The sequence below is a fragment of the Mustelus asterias genome, chromosome 5 (genome assembly GCF_964213995.1).
Source record: "Mustelus asterias chromosome 5, sMusAst1.hap1.1, whole genome shotgun sequence".
Taxonomy (NCBI): Eukaryota; Metazoa; Chordata; class Chondrichthyes; order Carcharhiniformes; family Triakidae; genus Mustelus; species Mustelus asterias.
This window is the reverse complement of record NC_135805.1, coordinates 121,574,225-121,583,339: the sequence shown is the minus strand read 5'-3', so window position 1 is coordinate 121,583,339 and position 9,115 is coordinate 121,574,225. Positions and strand designations below refer to the sequence as shown.

The 9,115-nt window shown below is 44.2% G+C and overlaps 1 non-coding gene across 1 annotated transcript; it reads left to right on the top strand.

The window, feature by feature from the left end:
- Positions 1–262: 262 nt before the first annotated feature.
- On the top strand, positions 263–460 carry LOC144494493 (U2 spliceosomal RNA). The gene has a single exon (XR_013498067.1). It is a non-coding gene; the product is annotated as a U2 spliceosomal RNA (small nuclear RNA).
- The last annotated feature ends 8,655 nt before the right edge of the window (positions 461–9,115 follow it).

The following is a 9,115-nucleotide window of genomic DNA, read 5'->3' as shown; positions in this document are numbered from 1 at the left end:
CCAAAAGGCCGAGATGCCGCTTTTAAAAATTGCTTCATATGAAAAATATGAAGCTTCAATGTAACCTAATGACCTCAACCAAGTGCAGCATCCAATCCATACTACACTTGATCTTAGCCAAAAGGCCGAGAAGTGTTTCCTATGTTACAATAAGTGAGCACACTTCAAAAGTACTTCACTGACTGTACAGTGTTTCCTGAAGTCCTGTGGTCATGAAAAACACTGTTTAAAATAAGATTTTCTTTTTTCATAGAAAAATAGAATCCCTTCTCGGCCTTTTGGCTAAGATCAAGTGTAGTATTGACATGCTGTGCTTGGTTGAAGTCATTAGGTAACATTTAAGCTTCATTGAAGCAATTTTTAAAAGTGGCATCTCGGCCTTTTGGCTAAGATGCAAATGAGATCAAGCCTTGTAGGAGGAGCTATGCCTACTCCAATCAGCTTGGATCATGTAGATCAGGAGGTGAGAGCCCCGTCTTGTCAGCTTGAATCGGGAATGTCTCAACTTGTTGAGACTCTGAATTGGACTTGATTTGATTGAATTGGAATAAAAATACAATGCAGAAGGAGGCCATTTGGCCGATCAAGTCTGCATCAATTTCCTGACAGAGCATCTTGCCAAGGCTCCCCAATTTATCTCCATAACCTCACACATTTACCCCACTAATAACCCTAACCCACACATTCTGAGGCAATGAGGGACAATTTAGCATGGCCAATCTACCTAACCAGAGGAAACCCGCACAGACACAGGGAGAACGTGCAAACTCCACACAATCACCCAAGGCTGGAATTGAACCTGGGTCCTTGGCACTGTGAGGCAGCAATCCTAACCACTGTGCTACCGTGTTGCTGTAACTCCTGCCACTGGAAAGGTGTCAGGATCATTTTTACACACGCACCCATCCTGCACCGAGACCTTTGGGATATGTGCAACTGATCCTGAGACCTTTCTCATCCGTGGCAGGAAGCATCAGTGTTGCGGCCAATCTCAATTTGTGCAGATGCGCTAGCTTGGTAAATGGAGCTCTTAATCCCAGAGTCGTCGTCTCAAGCCCAAGTTATTTTTTTCATTTAGTCTTGTTCGTTTTCCTGGTGAATAAAGGAAGACCTTTGTTACATTGGCAAGAAGTCCTATTTGAAGAAGTGATGTGTTTGGATCAAGATTTGGGGGAACAGTCAATCCTAAAATGATTTGGTTCTAATTTGGACCAAAGTAATAGCTTTCAGTTTGCATCTCAAAACTTAATTGCGGCTGTCTGTCTAGTTGCTAATGATAAAATGAGTTGTAAAATACCAGTTGCAGCATGTTTCACTTTCTGAGTGGTGCAGCCTCTGAACATGTGAAGGAAGTGTTCCCCCTAGTGTTGCAGCAAAAATAAACAGTTTTGTTCTGTTGCAGCAGCAGCAGCTTTCAACAGGGAATTGGTGACACAAACCTGCATGTTACCTGGCCACAGTGCAACCATGATCAGACAGGGGTTGAGGATAGTCCATTGCACTTGTGGTGTGTTGACACTTGCGATGGTGGTTTGCCCAGGCTAGGGGTAGAGTAAAGAACCAATAAGATTAAACCAAGGGCTTTACCTGATGCAATTTTTTGATTTGACTTAATTTATTATTGTCACATGTATTGGTATACAGTGAAAAGTATTGTTTCTTGCGCACTATACAGACAAGTACAGACTTGTACAGCCAAGTTCTACTTTTAAAGCCATCGCAGCCTTTTGGCTCAGATAAAAAGTTAGGTCAAGCCCGGGGAGGGGTGCAATGCCTCATCCTGTCAACTTGGATCTTGTTTGTTTGGGCCCAAGATTGAGTGCAATGTCTTGTCTTGTCAGCTTGGATCTGGTTTGTCCCTCACTTGGGAACCATGATTGGGCTTAATTTGAATTGGATTTTTGATTAGAATTAAATTACCAAAAAAAAACCTGCATGTGGAGAGAAATCATTTTCAGGGCTATGGGGAGATAGCTGGAATGTGGGATGAAATGAGAAAGCTCCTTCAAAGAGCTGACAGAGTCATGGCAGGCCTGAACTCTGGGTCAGGAATCTGGAAGTGTTTGGGGGGGACTTGGAAATTTTTCAGGAGGGGGCTAATTAAGAGGCTGCCAACGGGAACCACATCCAATTAAGGAACAGAGGAGGGATCCACAGCCACAAGTGCCATTGGGAGGTTCTGCACATCTAGCAGCCGGGCATTGCAGCTGTAGGTTGGGGGTGCCACAAGATGGTGGAGTCTTCTCTACACCTCTTGAATGTTGCAAAATGAAATGTAGCCACAGCTCCCAGGCCTGTAGTGGAGGGCCTGCTGCTGTAGCTGTGGTCCTAACTGGCCACCTCTGACATGCAGCGGTGGGAGGTGACAGATTTAAATGAGGCTTTACTGACCCTCAGCCTGGGAGGAGGGTTCTATCCATTCTCCAGGCTTCAGCCTCAAGAGGCCATCTGTCTGCAGGCTGGAAAATTGCAGGTAGAACTTTAATTGGGTCTGAATGGCTACCCACTTCAAGGGCGGCACGGTAGCACAGTGGTTAGCACTGCTGCTTCACAGCTCCAGGGTCCTGGGTTCGATTCCCGGCTCAGGTCACTGTCTGTGTGGAGTTTGCACATTCTCCTCGTGTCTGCGTGGGTTTCCTCCGGGTGCTCCGGTTTCCTCCCACAGTCCAAAGATGTGCGGGTTAGGTTGATTGGCCAGGTTAAAAATTGCCCCTGAGATTCGTGGATTAGCGGGTAAATATGTGGGGGTAGGGCCTGGGTGGGATTGTGGTCGGTGCAGACTCGATGGGCCGAATGGCCTCCTTCTGCACTGTAGGGTTTCTATGTTTACTGGAAGGCCTAAGTGGGAATATACTAGCAGACCGGCACGCGGACTTGAAGCACAAGATTACTAGTATGACCATTTCCTAGTCCACCAGGTAACAAAAATCTAACCTTTTGTTTCTGTTTTGTGAATAATTACATAGACTGAAAGTTTCTCATGGGAAATTACATTGGGAGTAAGCTAGCAGGCAAGAGCAGTATTAAATCAAGTGGGATAGTGGGATTGCTGTGCGTGCTGTCTATCTGTCTCTGCTGGAGTCTTATCAGCAGCAGGGGAGGTGATGGGAAGCCCACTGGCCCTGAGGTCAATTGAGACACTTAAGGCAGGAGTATATTTGGTTACCCATGCAATGTGGTGGTAGGTAAACTAAGGTCCTGGCTGTGGGCTCGGGGTGAGGCAGGACGCTCTGGTTTGGTTACCATGAGCCCAGTGGGGGCATCCCCCCGATTGCCCTGCTCGAGCACCATCTCCACCAACCCCCTGATCCGTCCCCTCCCAGCCCCCAATGGTAAACAATTGTTCTCTTTTAGTTTTTAACGTTAAGGGGAGGTGGTGGTATAGTGCTATTGTTACTGGACAAGGGTAGTGCTCCGGGGCCTCAGGTTCGAGCGCCACCATAGCAGATGATGGAATTTGAATTCAGTAAAAATGTAGAATTAAAAGTGATCATGAAACCATTAGGGAAAGAAATCTGCCATCGTTACATGGTCTGGCCTACATGTGACAATGCGATTGCCTTTAAAATGGTCACTCAGTTGTAACCGCTACAAGGTCATGAAAAGGGATGAAAGTGGATGGATCATGTACCGTCCCCTCTCAGCTGATGCACCAGTACTCCTCCATCGGAGGAGGAGACTCCACAAATATCCCCATCCTCAATGATGGAGGAGCCCAGCACATCAGCACAAAAGATAAGGCTGAAACATTTGCAACCCTCTTCAGCCAGAAGTGCTGATTGGAAGATCCATCTTGGCCTCCTCCTGAGGTCCTCAGCATCACGTTTGTCAGCCTTCAGCCAATAAGATTCACTCTACGTGATGTCAAGAAATGGCTGAAGGCACTGGATACTGTAAAGACTTATGGGCCCTGACAATGTCCCAGCAATAGGACTGACTTGTGCACCAGAACTTGCCGCACTCATGGCCAAACTGTTCCAGTACAGTTACAACACTGACATGTATCTGACAATGTGGAAAATTGCCCATCTATGTCCTGTACACAAAAAGCAGGACAAATCCAACCGGGTCAATTATCGCCCCATCAGCCGACTCTCGATCATCAGTAAAGTGACAGAAGGGGTCATCAACAGAACAATCTACCAGCACCTACTCAGCAATAACTTGCTAATGGACGCTCATTTTAGGTTCCGCCTTAGTGTGAAAGGATTAGATGGGGTGGAATTTTAGTGCATTCAGGAGAACGTTTTATGCTAGAACGTAGATAGCCCTATTAGTGATGGGGCAGCTCTAGACCTAATCCTAGGGAATGAAGCTGGGCCAATTGGTCAAACTATCAGTGAGTGAGCGTTTTGGGGATAGTGACCGTAACTCTGTAAGTTTCAAAATCATTATGGAAAGGGATAAGGATAGTCCACAAATGTGTCTGAATTGGGGGAAGGCCAATTTCAATATCATTAGACAGGATCTTGCAAGTGTAGACTGGGAGCAGCTGCTTGCAGGTAAATCTGGGCAGCATGGTGGCACAGTGGTTAGCACTGCTGCCTCAGCGCCAGGGACCCGGGTTTGATTCGCAGCTTGGGTCACTGTCTGTGCGGAGTCTGCATGTTGTCCCCATGTCTGCATGGGTTTCCATCGGGTGCTCCAGTTTCCTCCCACAGTCCAAAAAGAAGTGCTGGTTAGGTGCATTGCTCATGATAAATTCTCCCTCATTGTACCTAAACAGGTGCCGGAGTGCGGCGACTAGGGAATTTTCACAGTAATTTCATTGCAGTGTTAATGTAAGCCTATGTAAGCCTGTGACTTATTAATAAACTTTAAAAACTTTATCTACATTTGGAAAGTGGGAGTTTTGAAAAAGTGAAAAAGTGAGCGTTCAGAGCCAACACGTTCCTCCAAGAGTGAAAGGCAAGGGTGGCAATCCAAGGAACCCTAGATATCAAAGGATATCGAGGGTTTGATAAAGAAAGAAAAGGAAGCATATGGTAGATATAAAGCACTAAAAATGGGGGAGACCCATCAGGAGTATAGAGAGCGTAGCGGGTGCTTAAAAAATAACTTAGGAGGGCCAAGAATGGCCACGAAATATCGTTGGCAGATAAGATTAAGAAAAAACCACAAAGCATGGGGAAAAAACCCCAAAGCAGATGACACCAAGATTAGTGACATAGTGGACAGTGAAGAAAGTTATCTCCAATTGCAACGGGATCTTGATCAATTGGGCCAGTGGGCTGACGAATGGCAGATGGAGTTTAATTTAGACAAATGCGAGCTAATGCATTTTGGTAGATTGAACCAGGGCAGGACTTACTCAGTTAATGGTAGGGTGTTGGGGAGAGTTACAGAACAAAGGGATCTAGGGGTACATGTTCATTGCTCCTTGAAAGTGGAGCCACAGATGGACAGAGTGGTGAAAAAGGCATTCGGCATGATTGGTTTCATTGGTCAGAACATTGAATACAGGAGTTGGGACGTCTTGTTGAAGCTGTACAAGACATTGGTAAGGCCACACTTGGAAATCTGTGTGCAATTCTGGTCACCCTATTATAGAAAGGATATTATTAAACTAAAAAGAGTGCAAAAAAGATTTACTAGGATGCTACCGGGATTTGATGGATTGAGTTATAAGGAGAGACTGGGACTGGGACTTTTTTCTCTGGAGCGTAGGAGGCTGAGGAGTGATGTTATACAGGTCTATAAAATAATGAGGGGCACAGATCAGCTAGATAGTCAATATCTTTTCTCAAAGGTAGGGGAGTCTAAAACTAGAGGGCATAGGTTTAAGGTGAGAGGGGAGAGATACAAAAGTGTCCAGAGGGGGAATTTTTCCGCACACAAGGTGGTGAGTGTCTGGAACAAGCTGCCAGAGGCAGTAGTAGAGGTGGATACAATTTGGTCTTTTAAAAAGCATTTAGATAGTTACATGGGTACAATGGGTATAGAGGGATATGGGCCAAATGCAGACAATTGGGATTAGCTTAGGGGTTTAAAAAAAAGGGCGGCATGAACAAGTTGGGCCAAAGGGCCTGTTCCCATGCTGTATACCTCTATGACTCTATGTTATATGTAAATTAAGAGTAAGAGGGTGATCAGGGAAAGAAGGGAGCCCATTCGAGACCAAAAAGGCAATCTATGTGTGGAGCCAGAAGTGAGGTCTTAAATTAATATTTTTCATCTATATTCACTATAGAGAAAGACATCATAGCTGGAGATTTCAGTTAGGACAGTGAAGTTCTCGGGCACGTTAAGATAAATAAGGAGGATGTTTTAGTGGGCATAAAGGTGCATAAATCCCCAGGACATGCTGAGATGTATATCAGGTTGCTATGGGAGGCAAGGGAGGAGATTGCAGGGGCACTGACGTAGATTTTTAAATCTTCCCTGGCCACAGGGGAAGTGAGAGGTAACTGGAGGATGGCTAATGAGGTACCTTTATTCAAGAAGGGCAGCAGGGATAAGCCAGACAATTACAGGCCAGTTAGTCTAACATTACTGGTCGTGAAATTATTTGAGAAAATTCTGAGGGACAGAATTAATCACTTGGAAATGCAGGGATTGATCAGGGATAGTCAACATAGATTTGTTGGTGGAACAGCCTGTCTAACAAATTTAATTGAGTTTTTTAAAAAGGTAATTCAATATATCGATGAAGGTAGCACAGCTGATGTGGTTTACATGGACTTCAGTAAGGCCTTTGGCAAGATCCCACATGGAAGACTGTTCCAGAAAGTTAGTGCCCATGGGATCCAAGGCAAGTTGGCAAATTGGATCCAAAATTGGCTTTGAAGAAGGGAAAGGGTTAATGTTTTTTGTACTGAATGTATTTTGTACCTGAAGGGAAAGGGTTAATGTATTTTGTACCTAAAAGGTTGAACTTTGTACTTAGAATGTATCACAAGCATAACCCTTCACTGTGGCTAATTTCCTTAGGTTTATACTGCTTTCCTTCAGGTTTATACTGCTTTTGACATGAATAAAAGTTATTCTTGTTTGTACTGCTTCTGACATTAATACCAGTTAACTTTTATTTTTATAACAATAGATAGTCAATGTAAATGTGAATGTGTTTGTGAAGTCTTACCTTTCCTACAAGTTTGTGTGTGGTTTGTGGAAGACAGGCGATTCCATGGTGTGGAGCGCGATATCAGCTGTTTGAGGAGGAACTCCCGCTGAGGCAGCTGGACGAGCGTCGGAACTTCAAAGGGGAACCGCGGGAAGAACAGGAAACAGAAGACCTGCGCTTCGTGTGCTGAGGATGCCAGATACACTGGTTTATGGTCAAGAAGTTATCAATGTATTTTTTGTAGCTGGTCTGGAAGCTTGCTTCGTGATCAGCAGTTGTAAATGGTATTTCCGAGTCGTGACTGGTCTGGGGTTGATTCGTGACCAGTATTAGAAGCCATGCTGTATATATATCCCCACTTTTCTGTGTTCAGAGAGAACTTTGGCTTCCGCTTTCAAGGGGTCAAGTTCTCCCGCAAGCTTGTGAGAATAAAGCCTTACTGTATTTTGACTCAGACTTCAGAGGTATTTTTACCGACTTCAGCTTATTAATAGGAGGCAAAAGGTGATGGTAGAGGGTTGCTTTTGTGATTGGAAGTCTATGACCAGCGGTGTACTACAGGGATCGGTGCTGGGACCTTTGCTATTTGTTATATACATTACTGACTTGGATGTGAACGTAGAGCATATAATTAGTAAGTTTGCAGATGGCACAAAAATTGGTGGTGTTGATAGTGAGGAGGCTACAGACTGATATTGATCATCTGGTAAATTGGGCAGAGCAATGGCAGATGGAATTTTATCCTGGTAAGTGTGAGATCTAATAAGGGTAGGGTATACACAATGAACGGTGGGTCCCAAGGGAGTATTGAGGAACAAAATAAAAATCCCGCCCTATGACTCTATAACATATAAAAGGCTAGTATTTAGCGAGATTATGTAATTGGTGGGTTGATTGCTCACTTTGACTGGTCTGAATGAATTATTGAACATTCATAAAATATTATTGTTGTCTTAACTGGCAATAAGCAGTTAGCAAGTCAAAGGTTTTGGATCACAATCACTTCATTTATCTTTGTAAAACTACGAAGAGTCCCAACAAACATTTCCTTTATACCAAAGCCGATTGTGGATCAAAGGTGTACCTGATCATTTCTATTATTTCTTCCCACTGCTAAATTTGACTGATGCCTTTTCTTAAAATAGTACTGTCGCCAGTTCTGGTGCCGTTAAGGAAATGCCTTGATCTTATTTATTTGTAGTGTTTGCACTATTTCCAATTTCCTTATGCCACACGGTGGAATACGATATCATATTAATCATGACTTACAATGTTCATTCCTCATATTCCAAATTGTAGCATCTGTTCTCATCAGCTCTGTGTCACAATCTGGCAGGAAGGTCTCTGATAGTCTCACCTTACTCAGATTATCTGTATACTAGTGAGGAAGGTGAGGTGAGCCTGGACCAGATGGTCTACAATAGGATATCGCGCATTAACTGAATGCATGTTGTCTAAAGTGGAGCTTGAAGAAAGAATTGGCACGAGGCTCTAGCTACTCCACACCAAAATCCAGAGCAGTTGTTACAACCAGGTGAGGAGGGAGAGGATGACTCCCCTCGTTTCCTTCTCCACATTTGACTGTAACAGGGTTTTTGAAAAGGATAAACTTGCCAATTCAGTGAGTGTGTAACTGTTTGCACCACTTTGTTCAACAAAGACACATTCAGACAGTACTCCTAGAGTTTTAAAACAAAGAAAAGAGGATAACTTTTATTGTACTTAACCTGCTCTAAGAGCAAACAATATGCTCTGACTTTCACACATACAAATAGATTACAGAGTGGGGAAGGATGGATTAAGCAAGTCAATCTGGTAAAAGATGTGCGGGTTAGGTTGATTGGCTATTCTAAATTGCCCCTTAGTGTCAGGGGGACTAGGAGGATAAACATGGGGCTATGGGGATAGGGCCTGGATGGGACTGTTGTCGGTGCAAGCTCGATAGGCCGAATGGCCTCCTTCTACACTATAGGTATTCTATGATTCTAAGAAAAATTAAAGGGCACTGCCCATCGGGCATGGGGCAGTGACAAGGCGGTGGGGCCTATTGGG